Here is a 20,582-nt window from a genome sequence, read left to right on the forward strand (position 1 = left end):
AGGCCCTGTGGAACTGTTTTAGCTCCGTCAGGGCCCTGATCTCCTCCAGGAGCTCATTCCACCAGGTGGGAGCCAGGACAGAGAAGGCTCTGGCCCTGGTCGAGGCCAGGTGGGTTTCTTTAGGGCCAGGGATCTCCAGGTATTTCCCATCCTAGTACATGATCATGTTCTGCTTCAAAAAGGGATGGAAGAGAGGCCATTCAACCATCATGCTGGTTCTGTTGCGTATTTCATTACCTTCTGTTCACATTGGGGCTTGGTGAAGGAGGGAGAAGTTTGTTTATGGGTCGACATGATATGTTTGTGGACTTAGTTTGGGCACTTAGGTTTTTGGAGATAGTTGCTGGGTGTATGAATGCTAGATTGTGCGTGGATCGCCTCACGTAGACACTAACAAGACTCGTGATTGCAAAATCAGACGTCTTTATTAGGTAGCTTTGGAGCAGCAACATACACATTCCTTGCTTGAACTGGGGATGGGCCCCCAGCTCAGGTCCTATACTGCTTTTTAGATTGCCAGCCCCCCCCTCCCCACAAGGGAAAACTTTGCCTTGAGTTGCAAATGGTTGGCATGGTAACGGGGGGGCTGGTGGAATGGATCATAAGGAGGGTGATGGGAGCAACGAGGTACGTGTAGGAATCCCAGGACTGAATGGCTGCCGCCTTGCTCTAAACCAGGGGTAGTCAAACTGCGGCCCTCCAGATGTCCATGAACTACAATTCCCAGGAGCCCCCTGCCAGCTGGCAGGGGGCTCCTGGGAATTGTAGTCCATGGACATCTGGAGGGCCGCAGTTTGACTACCCCTGCTCTAAACCAAAGAGGTTTGAATAATACAACTAACATTGTGACATGATACCCATTGTAGAGGTGAGGAATCAAATGAAACCGAATCACATTAGACATGGCAAATCCCACAGGGCTTTGACAGACTGGGAAATTCCTGGGAATTTTGGGAGTACAGCCTGGAAAAAGCAAGGTTTGAGGAGGGGAAGGATTGCAGTAGGATATAATGCCGTAGAGTCCACCCTCTGCAGCTGCCATTTCGTTCAGGGGAAAGGACCTGTTGTCTGGAGACCCATCATAATTCCAGGAGATCCCAGGAGTGGTTGAAGGATTTGTGGGGCCCTAGAAGACTACAGTTGAGGTGGGAGCAGCCAGACTGGGGGCAGGAGGCCCCCCACACAGTGCAAAGAGTATCACTCCTAGCGTCCTTAAAAAGAGAAAAGGGGGAGGAGGGACACTATGGCCCTGATCCATGAAGGGAAGGGATTGTGCAGGACACCTGGAAATGTGGGGCCTGTAGCATGTGCTACACGTGCTATGTGGATAAACCGGCCCCACGAGATCCCCTTGCCTCACTTGAAGCTATTGAGATGGGAGAAGCTGGATACCAGGCTTCTTTTCTCATTCTGCATATGTCATGGTGGCATTCCATTTGTGTCCTGTGGAAGCCCACCAGTGAGGTGTTTCAAGAGTGTGGTGCATGAGATGCATACTGGGGTAGCCAGGTGTCCATAGTCTACATCTCCAGATGTCCATAGACTACAATTCCGCCCTATGAGCCATTTAATTTATTACCAGCGTCGCCTTGTCATGAACCCTGATTCATGCCTCAGCTTTGATCCCAGTCTCCAGGTCTCTCCCAGCCGGTTGTCATAAAGCCATAAATCGCCTGCCAGTTCCTGGCCTCCTCTGCATACCAAAGTATCCCACAGCGGGGACTCCTTATCTCTTCCTGTTCCCTCTCGACCTTGCCTGGTTCTGTGGAGACTCAACATTTGCAACAATTCAGATCAAAGCCTGAGCCAGATGGGTCCTTTGAGAAACCATTGTATTTGTCTTATTTTCCCACCTTGCCAATCCCTCATTCTCCCCTCCTTTTGTTGGTCTCCTGTATAATAACCCCTAGGAATAATTGATCTTTTCTCTCTTCCAAAACGTTTACTCTATGAACTTTGCAAGTAGAAACTTTTGTATTGCTCTGTGTAATAAAGACTTTTCCTTTGGATCTACACATTGCTTATGATCTCGGGAGTTCCTTTAACACGGACTTTACTTGGTGACTTCTGCCTGGTTCCTGACAGGCCTCAAGTGTCTGTAAATGAGATCTAGGCACTGATTTTGTCCCCATTTTGTCCCCATTCACAAAAGTGATAAAAACAACCCCTGTAACTCTAGACCCATCAGCCTCTTACCTATAGCTTCCAAACTGTATGGGAAATTCCTGAAACTTAAACTTGAGGAATGGGTGGAAGCCAATAACACATTACATCCATGTCAACTAGGCTTTAAAAAGGGCACTCAACAATTGAACACTGCCAGGCCCTGTACCATCTTGCCTCCTCATCCATGAAAGGCCCCACGAAGGCGCTATATACTGGCTTTGTTGACATTGCTGCAGCATTCAACTCCCTGGATAGCGAAAGGCTTTGGAAGAAGGTCCGAAATCTAGGGGCTGATGCCCGTTTAGTCTATCTAATTAGACAACTCCATGATAAGAGTCAAGGTAGGAACTTCTGGTGCACTGACCTGTGCATAGAGGCATGAAACAGGGTTGTGTGCCTCCCTATTGTTCAATTTGTATATCATAGAATCATAGAATAATAGAGTTGGAAGGGACTTCATGGGTCATCTAGTCCAACCCCCTGACATGTTACCAATGAGGTCACCTGCAGCTTTTATGTGAGCCAAGTTAGGACTTCCTTCTTTGGGTGCTCGAGTACAGATAATTATTAAATTACTGGACAAAATCTACTTGCAGCAACGTAGATTCTCTCGTAGAAAGAGTCTGCTGTTTTCCGTGGAAGGGGATGAAGCCTGCTCAAATTTTCTAAACCATATCCGAACACAATACTCTATCCCTAATGATCTTCTGGGATCCAGAAATGATCTTTGTGAATGGATCTTTCATATTGATGCAGTAATTGACTGCAGTGCAATAACTCCATCAAAAGTATCACCATTCTTTGTCATTTAAAAGAGACTACCACAGATCTCCATGCCTAATGACCATGACTTGCCTAACACTAAGAATGGCATTCACCAGGCTGAGGTTTCAGGCATGCTGACCACAGTATGCAGTGGTCGATTCCTCCATACCCCTGTGTCAGATCATCTTTGCATTTGTGGTATGAAGATAACTGAGGACCTTCTTCATTATATTCTCAGCTGTCCTCTGTACAATGACCCAAGAACGAAATTCATTAAGAAACTTCTGCCCACTGCTAGGGGCATAGTGAAATCTGAGCACTTAATCCAATTGCTGTCAGATACCAACCTGCATATCTCCAACACAGTTGCTCTAGCCACTAAGAAGATTAGGTCTAACTATGAAAACAAATTGTGTTGTTCCAATAATGTTAATCTTGACACTGTATTTTAGCCAATTTTTAGTCTTGTGATTTTAGAAGTGAACTTTTATTTTATCCTGTTTTTGTATACTTTGTACCTGTGACAGTATTGTGATAGCCTATGGCTAATACAATAAAATCTATACACACATAGACTACAATTCCCATGAGCACATAGTGGCAGGGGTTCATGAGAATTGTATCCCATGGACATCTGGAAAACAACAGTTTGGCCACCCCTCTTCTATACCATGTAGATGGTGCAGTGTGTATATCATCCACATGGGTACATTTTGCCATTCCATGCCAAAATGTTCTGGTTCACATGAGTGAAAGCTGTTCCTATGTGGAAAATCCCCATGTTCAAATGTCATGGGATTGCACCTCTTAGAGACATCTTGCATGCTCCTGATAGCCAGCAGCCTCCCACAATGCCAGAATGGCATGCACCAGAAGGTCTGCAGAGAGCTATATATACTGTGACAAGGGCTAACCACAGCTGACCCTACTTTGCTTCCAAGATCTGATGAGACTGGGCTGACTTGAGCCACCCAGGGTAGAGCAGAGGTGGTTTACCATTGCCCATCTACGCATGGAATCCCTGGACTTTATCCCTGGACCCTGCTTAGTTTCCGATGAGAACTGGCCATTCCAGGCCATCTAGGCCAGGGCAGGAATCTTAAATTAGGGCTGCACATAAATCACCAGGCGCCCCTAGTCAGACATTTCAATCATGCTGTTGATGTTTTCTTTCCACCTGTACCTGGCCTCCATGTTCCGTAACAGGTTGGGTCACATGATATGCTGCAGGCCAAACAGCAGATATGGAAAGATTGTTGCAAGGCATCAAGTCTTTGTCAGTATGGGTTGCTAGGATACAGAGGAGGGTTTTTTTAAATGATTATTGGAGAACTGATCTCTCAGGAGGACCTGAATTTACATGCTCAGTAACACTGATGAAAGAGGCTCCTTCCCCTTCCCCACCCAACCCACCCCTCCCAACAAATAACCCACCCTACCTGCCCACCATATAAGAACCAACTCCTTCTTCTGTTTTGATGGATCAGTAATATCAGGGCTCTCTCAGCCTTACCTCCCTCAAAGGGTGTCTGTTGTGGGGAAAGGACGGGAAGGTGAATGTAAGCCCCTTTGAGACTCCTTTGGGTAGAGAAGAGCGGCCTATAAGAACCCCTCTTCATCTGTTCTGACTGAGCAGTGATATCAGGGCTCTCTCAGCCTCACTCACCTCACAGGGTGTCTGTTGTGGGAAGCGGAAAGGGAAGGCGATTGAAAGCTGCTTTGAGACTCCTTCATGTAAAGAAAACTGGCATATAAGAACCCACCCTTCATCTTTTTAATCTGGAGGTATGGTAGTAGACAAGCAGCCCAAATATTCCAGTTTTCTCCAAGCTCCTCAAAACTTGTAAGCTAGGCTGGGCTGGCCAGAGCTAGTACTTGGATGGAAGACCACCAAGGAAGATTGTGGTTGCTACATGAAGGAAGGCATTGGCAAACCACCTCTGCCCGTCTTTTGCCTGGACAAAGCTATGCAGGCTAGGTCTTGGCTGGGAGATCACTGCAGAAGTCCAGGGTTGCTATGGATAGGCAGGAAGTGGTAAACCATCTCTGCACCGCTACCTTAACCTGATGATCCACTCTAGCCTGATATCCACACATCTCAGAAGCTAAGCAGGGTCAACCCTGGTTAGTGTTTGGATGGGAGACCACCAAGGACATCCAGGGTTGCTTTGCAGGGGCAGGCAATTGCAAACTGTGTCTAAATTTCACTGGCCCTTGAGAGCCCCATGAGCGATGGCTGTAAATAGGCTAAAATTCCACAGTGCTTTCAACCATCACCATCCCTGACCCAGATGGCCTAGTCTAGCCTGATCTCACCAGATCTCAGAAGCTAAGCAGGTTAGGCCCTGATTCGGCCCTGGATGGGAGGCCACCAATGAAGATTGCTGTAGCCACATGGCAGAAAGCAAGGGCAAGCCACCTTTGCCCATCTCTTACCTGAAATGCCCTGTGGAGGGGGCTGCCATGAGTCGGCTGCCACTCAACATCACCAGATGGGCATAGATATTGCCAAATGGCTATTTAAAGGAGCATGTTCATGAACAGAGCTAGATGAAGCACGCTGACTTGGAAAGAGAACTGTTTGCTCAAGAAACTCAAGCAGCTGTGAAGGAACTTGAGAGTTTATTGAAAGTGAAGGGTACAAATCAGAATAAAAATAATGTTATTGTGAAAGGTCACATCTAGAGAGCTTCCAAAATGTCATATTCAATACTGGTTAGGATGAAGGAGAAGGAGAAGGAGAAGGAGAAGGAGAAGGAGAAGGAGAAGGAGAAGGAGAAGGAGAAGACCTTTAGGATGTTGAAATAGCTATGAAAGAGGAAAAAGCATTGCACAATATCTGAGTTTGGAAGATCTGTTGGCTATGTTTTCTTGACGACGCTTGTGATATGTTGAGTAGAAATTGATTTCTTTGTCCTACTGTAAACTTTTCTTTGGGGGGGGATCAAATTGTCCTCCCCAGTAAGAACAATAAAATAGTGCAAAACCACAATAGAAGCTACTTGGAAAAATCTTGTCAGGAAGGGATGAACAGGATGAATTGCTTTGCCAATATGCTGAAAATTAGGAGTCTATTAAGATTAAAGATGAAGACATGTTCTGTGTATAAAAGATGGGAGAAAATGGAAGGATTTCTCACATTATTAAAAAAAATACTGTACAGCTTGTTCAGAATATTTTTTCCCCCTAGGAAAGGAAAAGCAGACTACATAGTACAAGGCTGTGTTTAGACTGTTTACAGTAAAGTAGCCCAGGGTGGGAAATAATTTGTTCAGTAGAAAAACAAATTAGTTACAAAGAGGAAAATGTAAAATGCTGACTCTGAGCAAACACAATCAATGAGATACAGGGAGGAGACGAAGCACATCCCTAATTAGAGAACAGCATTTGCACAAATGCCCTGACTTGGACAGCCCAGGCTAGCCTGAGCTCATCAGATCTTGGAAGCTAAGCAAGGTTGGCCCGGTTAGGATTTGGATGGGAGACTGCCAAGGAAGTCCAGGGTTGTCCTGCAGAAGCAGGTGATGGTAAAACAACCCTCGTTCTCTCTTACCCTGACCTGGAAGACCCAGGTTAGCCCAACCTCATCAGACCTCAGAACCTAAGCAAGGTCAGCCATGGTTAGACTTTGGATGGGGGAATCGTTAAGGAAATTTAGGGTTGCTATGCAGAGACAGGCAATTGCCTTAAAAACTCTATGGGATCACTGTAAATTGGCAGATATTTGGCAGCAGCTCGTGGTAATTGCAGTTCATGGGCATCTGGAGAGGCACAGTGTGGCCACTCGTGGTGTAGATGCTGTTATTTACCTGGCAGTGTCCTCTGGGTAGGAAGGATCCTCATGTAGGTTCTGTTAGGTGGAGCTGTTCTGCATTGGAGTTCCTAACTTCTTAAAGCTGCTGGGCCCTTTTGGGATTTTGGAGCGGGGGGGGGGGGGTGGTCACCACCACAAAATGGCTGCTGCAGTAGGTGGAGGATGGGAAGGTGTGTGCTTACACACACACACACACACACACACACACACAGAGGAAGCCCTAGTGCAAAGGTGCAGAGGGCTAGTTTAAAATGCACTGGGGAAGAGGGGGAGAGATTATAAAAGAAATACATCTAATGGCCCACTTAAAAAAAAACATCCCCCATCTTAATCTGGAAATAGACATATTGAAAGGGACAGCGCTAGAAATAATAACTATATTTGATATTGCTGCTAGTTATAGATCCCCAATGGATCAGACCAGTGAGGGTCCACCTAGTCCAGCCTCCTGTCTCACACAGTGGCCAACACACTGGAGGTCCCTCAAAGCATACAGTCCAAGGACTTGATCAGAACTGTGCAAACTGTCCTTCCCTCCCTGTTATGTCAAATGGACACAAGTATCTTCCTCTGTGCTGTGGAGAGATGGAAGGGGCGGCTAATCATTTGCTCACCTCCTTTCAGATGCTAATTGGCATAGCCAAGAAACAGGCACCTGGAGAGGGGGGGAGGAGGAGATTTCTTCTTCCCAGATTCCCCTGGGAAACACCTGAGCTTCCTGTGGGAGGGGACAGGAAGGGGAGCTGACCACAGGAAGGGGAGTGCTCTTTTTGCCTGCTGACCATCAAAGTAGGAAGAAGAGATGAGCAGCCATCTTGGACAATGTGGCTGCCAGGTGATCTGACCACAGTATGAGAACTGGGAACTCTTTAAGCAAAGGTGTCTACCTTGTATTTGACATCAGACAGGGTATGTTTTAGTAGAAGGATTGTGTTTCATTCCATTTCTTTTTCCTCTTTTGCTTAACTCTGTGCTGTGCTAAAGATCTGCTTATTAACCCTGTTCTTTTGATAAATCCTTTATAAATTTCAAGCTGGCCATGTCTTTCTGACCACATTGAGCTCTCGTATTTTGGAAATGCTAGTCCAGTGCAAAGGGAAGACCCAGGGTCAGGGGAGGGGGCTTGGCAAGCAGCTACTCTTCTGGAGAGGTGTACACTGCAGTAAATTGTCCCAACAGTGCTCCTGAGCTGTGTCTGTAGGAGGCATAGAGACAAGGCTTCAGGAGTGAAAGGGGCAGCTCAGAATCCGTGTCCTCCCAGCTAGTGGCCCTGTAGTATGCCCAGGTGGTGGCAGCGTGTTACCCAGAGAGACCCTTTTGCTGCCCTCCTGGAGTTGGCAACCAACCCGAAAAGGAGGTGGATGAGGAAGAACAAGGCTTCATAGAATCATAGAATCATAGAGTTGGAAGGGGCCAAACAGGCCATCTAGTCCAACCCCCTGCTCAACGCAGGATTAGCCCTAAGCACCCTAAAGCATCCAAGAAAAGTGTGTATCCAACCTTTGCTTGAAGACTGCCAGTGAGGGGGAGCTCACCACCTCCTTAGGCAGCCTATTCCACTGCTGAACTACTCTGACTGTGAACATTTCTTTTCCTGATATCTAGCCTATATCGTTGTACTTGAAGTTTAAACCCATTACTGCGTGTCCTCTCCTCTGCAGCCAACAGAAACAGCATCCTGCCCTCCTCCACGTGACAACCTTTCAAATACTTAAAGAGGGCTATCATGTCCCCTCTCAACCTCCTTTTCTCCAGGCTGAACATTCCCAAGTCCCTCAACCTATCTTCATAGGGCTTGGTCCCTTGGCCGCAGATCATCTTCGTCGCTCTCCTCTGTACCCTTTCAATTTTATCTACGTCCTTCTTGAAGTGAGGCCTCCAGAACTGCACACAGTACTCCAGGGGTGGTCTGACCAGTGCCGTATTCAATGGGCTTGCAAAGTCTGCTTGTGTCACAGGCACCAAGAGAGGCACTGGTATTCACAGTGGTGTCCATGAACACCACATTGGGGACCTCTGGTATAGAACATTTCTTATGTGTTGGAAGGTGTCCATTTTGCATTTATATTATTTACCAGTTTGGTGTAGTGGTTTGGTGTAGTGGTTAGGAGTGCGGTCTTCTAATCTGGCATGCCGGGTTCGATTCTGCACTCTCCCACATGCAGCCAGCTGGGTGACCTTGGGCTCCCCACAGCACTGATAAAGCTGTTCTGACCGAGCATTGATATCAGGGCTCTCTCAGCCTCACCCACCCCACAGGGTGTCTGTTGTGGGGAGAGGAATGGGAAGGCGACTGTAAGCCGCTTTGAGCCTCCTTCGGGTAGGGAAAAGCGGCATATAAGAACCAACTCTTCTTCTTCTACTTCGTTTGTACCCCACCCTGCTCCCCAACGTGGACCCAAAGTGGCTCACACCATTCTCCTCGTTTCCTTTTTACTATCACAACAAGCCTGCAAGATCAATTAGGCTGAGAAAGTGTGACCGCCTGAGGTCACCTATCTAGCTTCCACTGCACAGCAGGGATTTGAATCTGGGCCTTCCAGAATCTAGTCCAACACTCTAACCACCATATGGAACTATCTCTAATAAATGAATGTTCTGCCAAGTTTTACATGTGTAGTCCAGATCTCATTACTGGCAGAGAAGGAAGCTGGAAAGAACCTCCTTCCTTGGTGGCAGCATTTGAGAACCATCTGGGCTGACGCTGTCCGCAGGTATTTTTATTGGCAGGAACAGAGTTGCCGTCCCTTGGCCAGAAACTGAAGGGCAACAGCCAAAGGACTAGGGATGGGCATGAACCAGGGCATGAACCAGGCAGTTCAGTTTGTGATTTGTGGCTGAAGCATGAACTGAACCAGAAATTGAACCAAAAGAGGAGGCTTCTGCAAACCCTACTGAAAGGGATCACAATCCTTTTTAAGTAGGCTTGCAGAAAGTCCAAAATAAGGTTATTGTTTTGAATTGTCAGCAGCCTGACAAACACCGCATGTAGCTGTGCTGCCAAGCTGCACCTACGTGGTTCATGGATGGAATTGCACCTACTTGGCCAGGTTGTTGTGTCAAGTCAGGAAGACAAACCAGAAACCAGAGCCCAGTCTGGGAGGTTGGGAGCCAAGGGAGACAGTCAGGGGCGGGGGGAGCAAAGTCAAGCCAAGCCAGGATTGAGAACAAGAGAAAGTCAGAAACCAAAACGGAGTCCGAACCCAGGGACATAGTCAGAAGTTGAGCTGAGGGTCTGGAACCAGGAGCATAGTTGGAAGCCAAACCAAGGGTCTGGAACTCAGGGCATAGCCAGAAGCCAAGCGGAGGGTCTGGAACTAGAACAGTGGTCATCCGGAGTCAGATCAAGGTCAGGGAACCAGGAGGCAGGCAGAGCTTTGCAGCAGCAAACTGGAACATGGAGTTGTCTGGAGAGATGGGTAGGTAAACCCTAGGTGTTGCACCTACGAAGGACCTTGCCTCAAGGCCCTCCTGAAATACAGTTGAGTGGGATAGGACAGCCCTCAGCCAAAGTGCCTGCAGGTGGTCCTAGTCCTCATCAGAGGAAGGGTGAGGAAGGCCAAATGGGTGCTGGCCCCATCTACCTTGACAGCAAGGTGACAGGCATGCCAGTCTTCTGACAGCTGTCAAGGTAGATCGCCACTGCTGATGCTGCCATTCAGGGCTCGCTAGTGTCATGACCTGGGGCATCCCCTGGGGCATCCCCTGGAGCCTCTGGGAGATCCCCCGCCTCTGGAACGCCCCCTGGTGCCGGAATTGAGGTTGCAGGCATGACAGCATTGTAGGAAGGCACTCCCCACCATGCAGCGGTTTAGGCTGTCTTCTTTAGGGTGCAAAAGACAGGCCAAAAAACAGGTGTGGAGCGGGGAGCTGTTTCTGCAGCTTTCATGGGCAACGGAAATCAAGGGTTAGAATTCCTTTAAAGTTTAAACCCTTGCATATTGTTCCATCCAGGAACCACCACAAACTGCTCTAAAAATTCATAGACGTGCTGGCAAACCCGTCATGAACTTCTGTTCAGGAACCTCAAAGAGAGCAAAATTTGTGATGTATTTTGCTTTGTGATTCTGTTCATACCTATGCCTACAAAAGGTTCTTGGCCCTAATTTATTTATGTATTTCTTTTCTTTTTTCTTTTCTTTTCTTTTCTTTTTGCTTCATTTATACGCTGCTTCTCTTCCCAGGAGGGACCCAAAGTTTATGCTGGTCTAAATGGCTGTAAATAAATATCTTGGGACTCAAAGCAGCTCTTAGCCTGGGGTCAGCTCAGTGAATGAGGACCCACCCAAGAAGTGGTTGTTTTCTTCGTCTTAAATATATTGGTCTGGGCATTTCTGCTGGTTGCTGTGGGTTTCTTTGCAGAGGGAAAAAATGGCACAGGAATACCCAAATAATTAAATAGTATGCTGCATCCACACCAGCATGGCTAGCAATGGTGGTGCAAGGACATTGAGGGTGAGTGGAAGATGTGGCAACCTGCACTGTGTAGAAAGACTGCCATGAATGCGGGGGTGGGGTGCGGGTGGGGAGAGATAGTTTAGGACATTTTCGCCTTTCCAGAGTGATGGGAACACACACAAGAACCAGTCTCATACTGATTCAGACCACAGGGCCATTAAGGTCAGTGCCCTAACTGGCAGCAACTCTCTAATGCAGGGATGCCCAAAGAGGAATCCAAGGACCCTCAGGGGTCTGCAGGAACTCCGGAGGGGGTCTGTGACCTTTCCCCTCCCCCTCAGGCTTAGTGGACTTGACCAAAGGCTAGGGAACTGGGTGCTTCCATTGCCCCCCATCTCAAGTGTGAACTGTCTCGTGGTTTCGGGGCCTGGGAGGGGGAAAGCCTGCATGCCTACTCCCCCTTTCAACTGCTCCTGTCTCTTCCTCCCTCAGTTCTCCTCAAGCCTGCCTGTTAACACAGGGTGGTGATGTCACTTCCAGGGTTTACGGCAGGGACGCATGGCCAGCCGATATCACTGCTGGGGCTTCGTGAAGCCTAAAAAATTATTTCAGGAGCTCATCCTCGGCCAAAAGGTTGGAAAAGGCTGCTCCTGGGTCTCAGTCTGAGGTCTTTCATATCACCTCTTCCCAGCTTCTTTAACTGGAGAGGCCAAGGATTGAACCTGGGACCTTCTGCATGCCAAGACATTACTGTTCTACTGACCTATGGCCCCTCCAAGGTGACGAACCTTCAGGTTCTTTCCCACCAATCAAGAACCTTTGTAAATGGTCGATTATGCCCGAGTCGTGTTAGACCTATCATCTCTCTCGCTGGGTTCAGGTGGGTCGCCATGTTGGTGTGAATCAGCAGAACATAGTTTGAGTCCAGCAACACCTTAAAGACCAAGAAGGTTTTATTCTGGGCACAAGCTTTTGTGTGCATGCACACTTCTTCAGACACTTGTGCGCACATGAACACTTATACCCAGAATAAAACTTTGTTGGTCTTAAAGGTGCCACTGGACTCAAACTTTATTTCTGCCTGTGCATGTGTGTGTGAGTGCATGTTTAAGTCAAAATAAACATTGTTTCTTGGATTCATATGCCTTCTTTTACATTGCTGGACGTGCCAAAAGATGCTACATCTGTGATCATTAGAGTAGGGCGACTTAAATTATGTGGGGTTTGATTTCATTACAGGATTCTAAAACTTCTTAATCTGTTTCAAGGGAGCAACAAGAATTTTAGCATATTACGTTCTGAAAGACAATTTCCGGCCCTTGCCTCAATCATCCCAAATCTGCGTCAGAGAAAATACACGCCCTTTTCACACATTACAGTCCACGTGTCCCCAAAGCTTAGCAACCATCCATTCTGCCCCAAAGGTGCAATGTGCAAACTTTCCGCTTGGGCAAACGCCAATCAGAGCTCCAAAGGACCAGGATTTAATGCCGTTATACAGGGGTGCAAATCCTCTGGTTTGTAATGTCCAAAAAGGGCTGATCTGTCATGAAAACCCAACATTTCAGATTTCTTCTACAGCAAAATAATTACAAAATAATTTGTGTTTCAATAACACCTTGCAAAAATAATGCAGTTTTCATTTTTACCAAAGTATTCCCAGTCTTGCTAGTGCTGAGAATAGATTCACTCAGCGTTTGGAACTGAGAAAACTGGACGTTTCTCCTGTTTTGCAGGGAAATGAGTTCCAGAACTGGCTTTGTTGGGGGGGGGGGCACAGAACTGGAAATGTTTTCTTTTTCGGGGGGGGGGGGATCTGGTATTGGTTGGGGGAGCAATGAAAGAAAAAGTTCTGTCCAAGGCACCATTCTGGGCTATTAGAGTTTTCCTATATTGTGTGAAAGAAGGATTCTCTGTTGCCAGAAGAGGTGAATAATTTACTGTTCCATCTGCTATGGCAAACATCACGTCCCAAAATTATTTACAACCTTGGAGTGTTCATATTATGGCTTACGGGCATTGTACATTTTTTTCCTCAGAAGAGAATGAAAGAAAAGGAAGAGATCGAAAAGCGGAGCTGCTGATTAATTGACGGTATGGCCGCATGTATTTATACATGGAATTTGTAAGAGGAAAGGGAAGCTATGACTAGGGTAATGTAGGACGGGAGCACTGCATGGTGATGAGACCCAGGTTCAAGTCAATAATTATTCATGAAGCTGGGTAACCTTGGGCCAATCACTCTCTCTCAGAGTTAGTTGCAGTTCTTCCTAATAAATCCTTAAAAAGTAAAACTAAGCCAGTGCTTTGGTATCCTGCCTGATTCCTGCTTTCTCAATAAAAAAATCATACTTAGATCTTCAAATCTTGGGAGCAGGGTTCAGCTTGGCCCGGTTCTGCCCAAGAAGTCTCTGGAAGAGCTTCCTCTGAGTCAATCCTCTTCAGTCAATGATAAGAACATAAAAAGGGCCCAGTGATGGTCCATCTAGTCCAGCATCCTGACTCAAACCATGGTCTACTAGTTCCTCCAGAGGGCCAACAATAGGGCATAAAGGCCAAGTTCTTCTCCTAAGAATCATAGAATCATAGAGTTGGAAGGGGCCATACAGGCCATCTAGTCCAACCCCCTGCTCAACGCAGGATTAACCCTAAGCATCCTAAAGCATCCAAGAAGAACGTAAGAAGGGCCCTGCTGGCTCAAACCATTTAGTCCATCATTCTGCCTCACACAGTGGCCAACCAATTCCTCTGGAGGTCCCAGCAATTACAAAATGGCAACTAAGTACATGAGAGCCAATGGGGTGCAGTGGTTAAGAGGGTCAGATACCTGGGTTTGAATCCTCACTTATGCTATTGAAACTTACTGGTGACTTTGGGCCAGTCATATTTTCTCTGGCTAACCTACCTAACAAGGCTGTTTTGAAGATAAAATGGAGGAGATGTACACTTCTTCGGTTCTCCATTGGGAAGGAGAAGCAGTGTAAAAATGAATTAAATAAATATAGATAAATATGAAACTCTCTTATCTAACTCAGATTGCTGGCTTCTCATGAATCTGAGGATGAGATAACTAGGATTGAACTTAGAGCTTTATATATACAAAATATATGTAAAAGTGCTATGACACTCTCCCAAGTTAGCATGAAAATAGAGGGAGCTATCTTCTATCAAACCATAAGTTGGTCTGTCTGGTTCTAAGCTGTCCCCTTGGTCTCAGCACTCCATGGTCTCAAAAATAATTCTTCCCAGCTCATCTCCTGCAAATCCTTTTTAGTAGCCAGCATGGTATAGTAGATAAGAGCAACAGACTCTAGTCTGGAGACCCAGTTTTGATTCCCCACTCCTCTTCCACAAGGAACCTGCTGGGTGACCTTGCGCCAGTCATAGTTCTGTCAGCCACACCTACCTGACAAGCTGCCTCTTGTGAGGAGGGGAAGGGAATGTGATTGTAAGCCACTTTGAGACTCCCCAGGGTAGAGAAAAGCAGGGTATAAAAACCTCTTCTTCTTATAGCTGGCCAAAGATTGAACCATGGTCCTTCAACATAAAATAACATGTACTCCACAATCGAGCTACAACAGCAGTGGGGTATGCAGAGCCATGCTCATTTATGAAGATCAGGCTTCAGTAAGGGGCCATCTTTAGTGATATTTTTAGAAGTGATCTACCATCAAGAAGAAGAAGAGTTTTTATACCCCACTTTTCACTACCCAAAGGAGTCTCAAAGCAGCTTACAATTGCCTTCCTTTTTCTCTCCCTACAACAGACACCCTGTGAGGTAGGTGAGGCTGATCCCTGATATTACTGCTCGGTCAGAACAGCTCTGTCAGTGCTTGCATGTGGAAGAAGAGCGGGGAATCAAACCCGGTTCACCAGATTAGAAGCTGCCACTCTTAACCACTACACCAAGCTGGCTCCATGCAAGCTAGGGCCCCCTTCTCATTAGACTTCATCTAGTCAGCTTATACCAGTTCTGAAATATTATTCACTCACCCAAGAGGTATTACCTCAACAATATCTTGTTGGATGACCTGATTCCACAAAAGGACATATCAAGAGAACATAAGAGAAGCCATGTCGGATCAGTCCAATGGCTCTTCCATTTCAACCCAGGTCATAGCAACCCAGGCCAAAACCCAGGTGATAGCAGAAGGTCCACCAGTGGGGCCAGGAATCCAGAAGCCCTCCCACTGTTGCCCTCCCCCCCCCCAAGCACCAAGACAGAGCATCACTGCCCCAGACTGCGTTCCCTCTATACCATGTGGCTAATAGCCACTGGTGGACCTCTGCTCCATTCTGTATGTTTATCCAATCACCTCTTGAAGCTGTTGTTCCCCCTGGATGTCTCAATGGACTTCGATACCATCAATAATTATATTCTTTTATATAGAAAGGGGGGAAATGGGGATTTGGAGCACTGTAGTCTAATTTGTCTGGTCCTGTCTAGCCAACTGGTACTAGAAGGTGGTGCACTGACATAACTGCTCCAAACTAACTGCTCAAGATTATGGAATTTGTATTCTGGGGTCCCATGGGGTGCCATTCTATATTCCATGCTATTTGAAGGTCATATTGGGGATGAGAGCAATGTCACCGATATGTAGATGACATCCAACTGCTTTTTCATCTAGGGTGGGTGAATGGGGTGGATGAGGGCCAATACATTGAAGTCGTCAAGATATTGTAGAGGTGCTTTAAGTCAATTACAGAGGCAATCAAAGATGGAGGAGTGTTGCCTGCTGCAATTAAGGAGGAAATTTGAAATTTGGGAGTAAAGGTCTGCAGTTCTTTCATTAACCTCTGTTGATCTCTGGTGCGGTTGGACTTTCTATGTCTGAGTCTGCTTTTAGTTGTACAGGAAAACTTCCTGAGGAAGCTGTTAGCAAAAGTGTCTTTGTTGAAAAAAAAAGATGATTGTCTTCTTTCACAGGTCTCCTTGTGCCAATAAAGGTAATCAGGCAGCCATATTTTGAATATGCCCTCTACTTCCGATGGATCATCAGGCATCCACCAAAGCCCGGACCTTTTCCATCCTGGCTCCAGCTCTGTGGAATGGGCTAAATGAGGTGAGAGGCAGTATTTCCAGGTTCCCAGGTCTTTGTCCCTACCTCATTATTTGACATGGAAGAGCTGTGGTATCCTCAGTCGTGGGAGAACGAAGAATGCATGCCACCCCTCCTAATGCAGATACCAGGCTTGGATGGACACAAGGCAGGAGTGAGGCTGTCATCGGGCTGAAGGTCCAGCCCAAAGAAGCTTGGACAGGAGGCAGAGATGGTGCTGGAATAGGCATCAGCCAGTGACACAGCTTTAGGGCTGGGGGTGGCACAACAGCCGGAGCAGCAGGAGGCTGTGGAAGAGTCTCCCTGGGGGGTAGTCTGGTTGGTGGACAAGGCCTGGCCCAAGAGACAAGGCTACAGACCTCCCCTGATGAGGGAAGGAGGAAGAGGGACCAAGGATTTATAGGTAAACAAGGAGGTGGAACTAGGAGAAGAGGGCAGAGGGAGGACATATGAAAGAAAACTCTCTGGTGAGGTCAGTGGTTCATGCAGACTAAACACAGTCTCTTGGCGAGGGGAGGGGGGAAGAGGGACCCAACAGCCCTCTCCTTGGAGATCAAAGCCTTTCTGTGTGCCAGAGCTATTGAGGGGGGGTTGTCACCTTTTAAGAGGCGGAAGGGGAAGAATCTGGAGCCTAGTAGTTCATCTTTGGTTTTAGCTGGGGATCTGTTAACTATTATTGTAAATTCCCTTGCAGCCAAAGGAAAGAAGGGGCATAAATGTTATATTGAATAAATAAATAAATGTATGGATGAGATGAGTTTCAGTTTGTCTTCAATGAACAATATGCTCATTTCGCTGTGGGAGTGATGCTGGAACATTTATGAGGGCATTTATACTTCTCTAACTTCCGTCACCACTTTTAATACATCTATTGCTATATTACAACTTTCAGGGAAATTATCAGGATTACATTATTGTATGGGATATTTATATTAATTTATGCCAGGGGTAGTCAAACTGCGGCCCTCCAGACGTCCATGGACTACAATTTCCAGGAGCCCCTGCCAGCGAATGCTGGCAGGGGCTCCTGGGAATTGTAGTCCATGGACGTCTGGAGGGCCGCAGTTTGACTACCCCTGATTTATGCTGTGACCTGCCCTGACAGCATATAGATGGAAGGACAGGATACAAATGTCCAAAACAAATCAAATAACTCACGACAATCGAGATAGCTTGGACCTGTATCAATTCCATTCGAAGGGAAGTCTAGCAAATAAACCATGGGTGAGACATTCCAACAAATTCCGGAAAAAACAAATGTTTCGGCAGGATCATGCGGATCAAGTGGAAAAGACAAGAGTGAAAAATGAAAACTGTCTAAGAGATAATGAAGCATAAATAGCTGTCAAGAGAAGAGGAAACATGAGCGGGTAAACCTTGGCTTGCTGTAACAAGTGATACAATGCAAACTGGATGGTCCGGATGGGAAATTGGACATCTGGGACAGAACAGGATATGCTTCAGATTAGAGGAGAATATCAGGAAGCCAATTTCTAGGAGGCTGAAGAGTTTCACAGGCAAGGAAAGAGGGAAAAACGCAACAAATATAATTAAATGTCATTGTTATCGTAGGATGATTTTATAAAACTCCATTATTATTTCACAAGCATCAGAAATATACCTACACACGAGCTGTTAAGTCACAACTGACTTATGGCAACCCTGCCGAAGGGGCATTCAAGGCAAGTAAGAAGCAGAGGTGCTTTGCTAGTGGTCTTCCTCTACACAGCCTCCCTTGGTGGTCTCCCTTCCAAGCACTGACCCGACTTAGCTTCTGACATCTGAAGAGACAGGGCCATAAACTCCACGTCCCTAGCATGACTATACCACACAGCAAAAATTAAAATGAAATAACTGCATCCATCCCTCTTGCAGGGGGGGGGGGCTAATATGTGTATGCATTGTGCTCTCCAGTCACTGCTGGGTTTAGGAGGCCTTCAAATGACCTCCTCTAAGCCCTATCCTTTACAACCTTGCTCAGGTCTTGCAAAGTGAAGTCCGTGTCTTCCTTGATGGAGTCAGTCTATCTCATGTTGGATCTTCCTCTTTTCCTGCCACCCTCTGATTTCCCTGGTACGTCTTTTCCAGGGTACAAAAGCATCATAGAATCATAGAATAATAGAGTTGGAAGGTACTCATGGGTCATCTAGTCCAACCCCCTGCACTATGCAGGACACTCACATCAATTCAGTCATTTTCACAATTAGGGAGAGTTCAGGCTTGATTGGATCTAGAATTCACTGGTTTTTTTTCTTGTAGTCTACAGTAGCGATCCCCAACCTGTGGGCCACGGACCACATGTGGTCCTTCGACTAATTGGTGGTGGGCCACGAAGGACGCCTTCCCCCCCCAGCCCTTTACTTCATCCCCCCCAGCCCTTTACAACACACTTCATTCTTGTGGCGTGTCTGTATCTTATTTTGAAGGGATGTTTAAACATTACCATAGCGATCAGACAGCGTTAAGGAGGTGGTTGAGAGTAGAGGAGTAAACTACCCCCCCACACCGGGCCTCAGTAAAAGGCGTTGAGTGGTCCCCGGTGAGTGGTCCCCGGCGTTGAGTGGTCCCCGGTGATAAAAAGGTTGGGGACCACTGGTCTACAGAATCCGTAAAACTCTCCTCCAATGCCCCATTTCAAAGGAATCCTCTTCCTTCTGGTCAGCTTTCTTCCTTGTCCAGCTTTCATGTCCATACATAGGAACAGAGAATACTGAGGTATGAATTATCTTGATCTTGGTCTCCATTGACTCACCCTGACGCTTAAAAATCTTTTCTGGCTCCTTCACGGCTGCCTTTCCCAGTCTCAGTCTATGATTTCTCATAAGCTTCTATTATTTGTATTTGCCTTTGAAAGTTGATCTGCCAGCAATAATTAAAGGTTTTATAGCTGATCTTAAAAAAACCCAATAACCCAAAACTCTGTTGGATTTTTCGGGGACATAACCCACTCTAGCATTGTAATGAGATTTCTTCCCTTTTACAAGTGTTGATTTTCTGCTTGCTAATTTCATCTGCATTCAATTAAAAGCAGCGAGAGAAGGGAGGAGAGAGAGAGAGAGAGACTTCCAGAAAAGAGCTAAAATTGCCAGGGCATCAAATGGCAGGATTTTAATGGCTGTTCCCTCCTTCCCACCTCCACCGCCAAGGATAGAGGCCAAATCCATTTTTTTTTTATTTGGTGGATCAGCTGTCTCTTTGAGCTGTCCGTCACAGTTGGCTTCACTAGGATTCTCGGAGCACATGGCTGTTAATACTAATTCCATAATGACAGTGGAACACGGAAAGTAAAATTTAACAGTTCCTCAGTTAATCATTAAAATTAGCCTATCTCAGTGGAGAGCGAATCATCTAATGTTTCAGGGCACTCTAATTTCAGATAATAAATGAGATTATGAAAGAGGTTTTAAAATATATATATATACTAGGGGCAAAGCTCGTTGTATCCAAGAATACAACGGGCACTAGAACTTGGCAGTAGGAAAAGAAAGGGGAGAAGTTGTCCAGTCTGTAAGGGCATGGGGTTGAATGTGTGTGTTGTGTGGGAGGTTGTGGTGGCATGGTGGCAAATGAGGCCATGGGTGTGGAGATATGGGTGTCAAGAACCTGTGGTGTGGAATGTCCGTTGAGTGTGGGAGAGGACTGACCTTTGGGAATTGTGGCATAGTGGTTACAGATGAGCTTTCCAGAGCCATGTCGTCAGATATGTGAAGGGAAAATCAGACTGGAGACTCTTCTTAGGGGAAGATTGTTGTTGTTGTTGTTGTTATGTGCGAAGTCGTGTCCGACCCATCGCGACCCCATGGACAATGATCCTCCAGGCCTTCCTGTCCTCTACCATTCCCCGGAGTCCATTTAAGTTTGCACCTACTGCTTCAGTGACTCCATCCAGCCACCTAATTCTCTGTCGTCCCCTTCTTCTTTTGCCCTCGATCGCTCCCAGCATTAGTCTCTTCTCCAGGGAGTCCTTCCTTCTCATGAGGTGGCCAAAGTATTTGAGTTTCATCTTCAGGATCTGGCCTTCTAAAGAGCAGTCAGGGTTGATCTCCTCTAGGACTGACCGGTTTGTTCGCCTTGCAGTCCAAGGGACTCGCAAGAGTCTTCTCCAGCACCAGAGTTCAAAAGCCTCAATTCTTTGACGCTCGGCCTTCCTTATGGTCCAACTTTCGCAGCCATACATTGCAACTGGGAAGACCATAGCCTTGACTAAACGCACTTTTGTTGGCAGGGTGATGTCTCTGCTTTTTAGGATGCTGTCTAGATTTGCCATAGCTTTCCTCCCCAGGAGCAAGCGTCTTTTAATTTCTTTGCTGCAGTCCCCATCTGCAGTGATCTTGGAGCCCAGGAAAATAAAATCTGTCACTATCTCCATTTCTTCC

At 46.6% G+C, this 20,582-nt stretch overlaps 1 long non-coding RNA gene across 1 annotated transcript; it reads left to right on the forward strand.

The window, feature by feature from the left end:
• The first annotated feature begins 9,376 nt into the window (after nucleotides 1-9,376).
• On the forward strand, nucleotides 9,377-17,592 carry LOC143822719 (uncharacterized). Its single transcript, XR_013226240.1, has 3 exons — nucleotides 9,377-9,459; nucleotides 13,183-13,237; nucleotides 17,476-17,592. It is a non-coding gene; the product is annotated as an uncharacterized LOC143822719 (long non-coding RNA).
• The last annotated feature ends 2,990 nt before the right edge of the window (nucleotides 17,593-20,582 follow it).

This window comes from Paroedura picta, chromosome 1 (assembly GCF_049243985.1).
Source record: "Paroedura picta isolate Pp20150507F chromosome 1, Ppicta_v3.0, whole genome shotgun sequence".
NCBI classification, from domain to species: Eukaryota; Metazoa; Chordata; class Lepidosauria; order Squamata; family Gekkonidae; genus Paroedura; species Paroedura picta.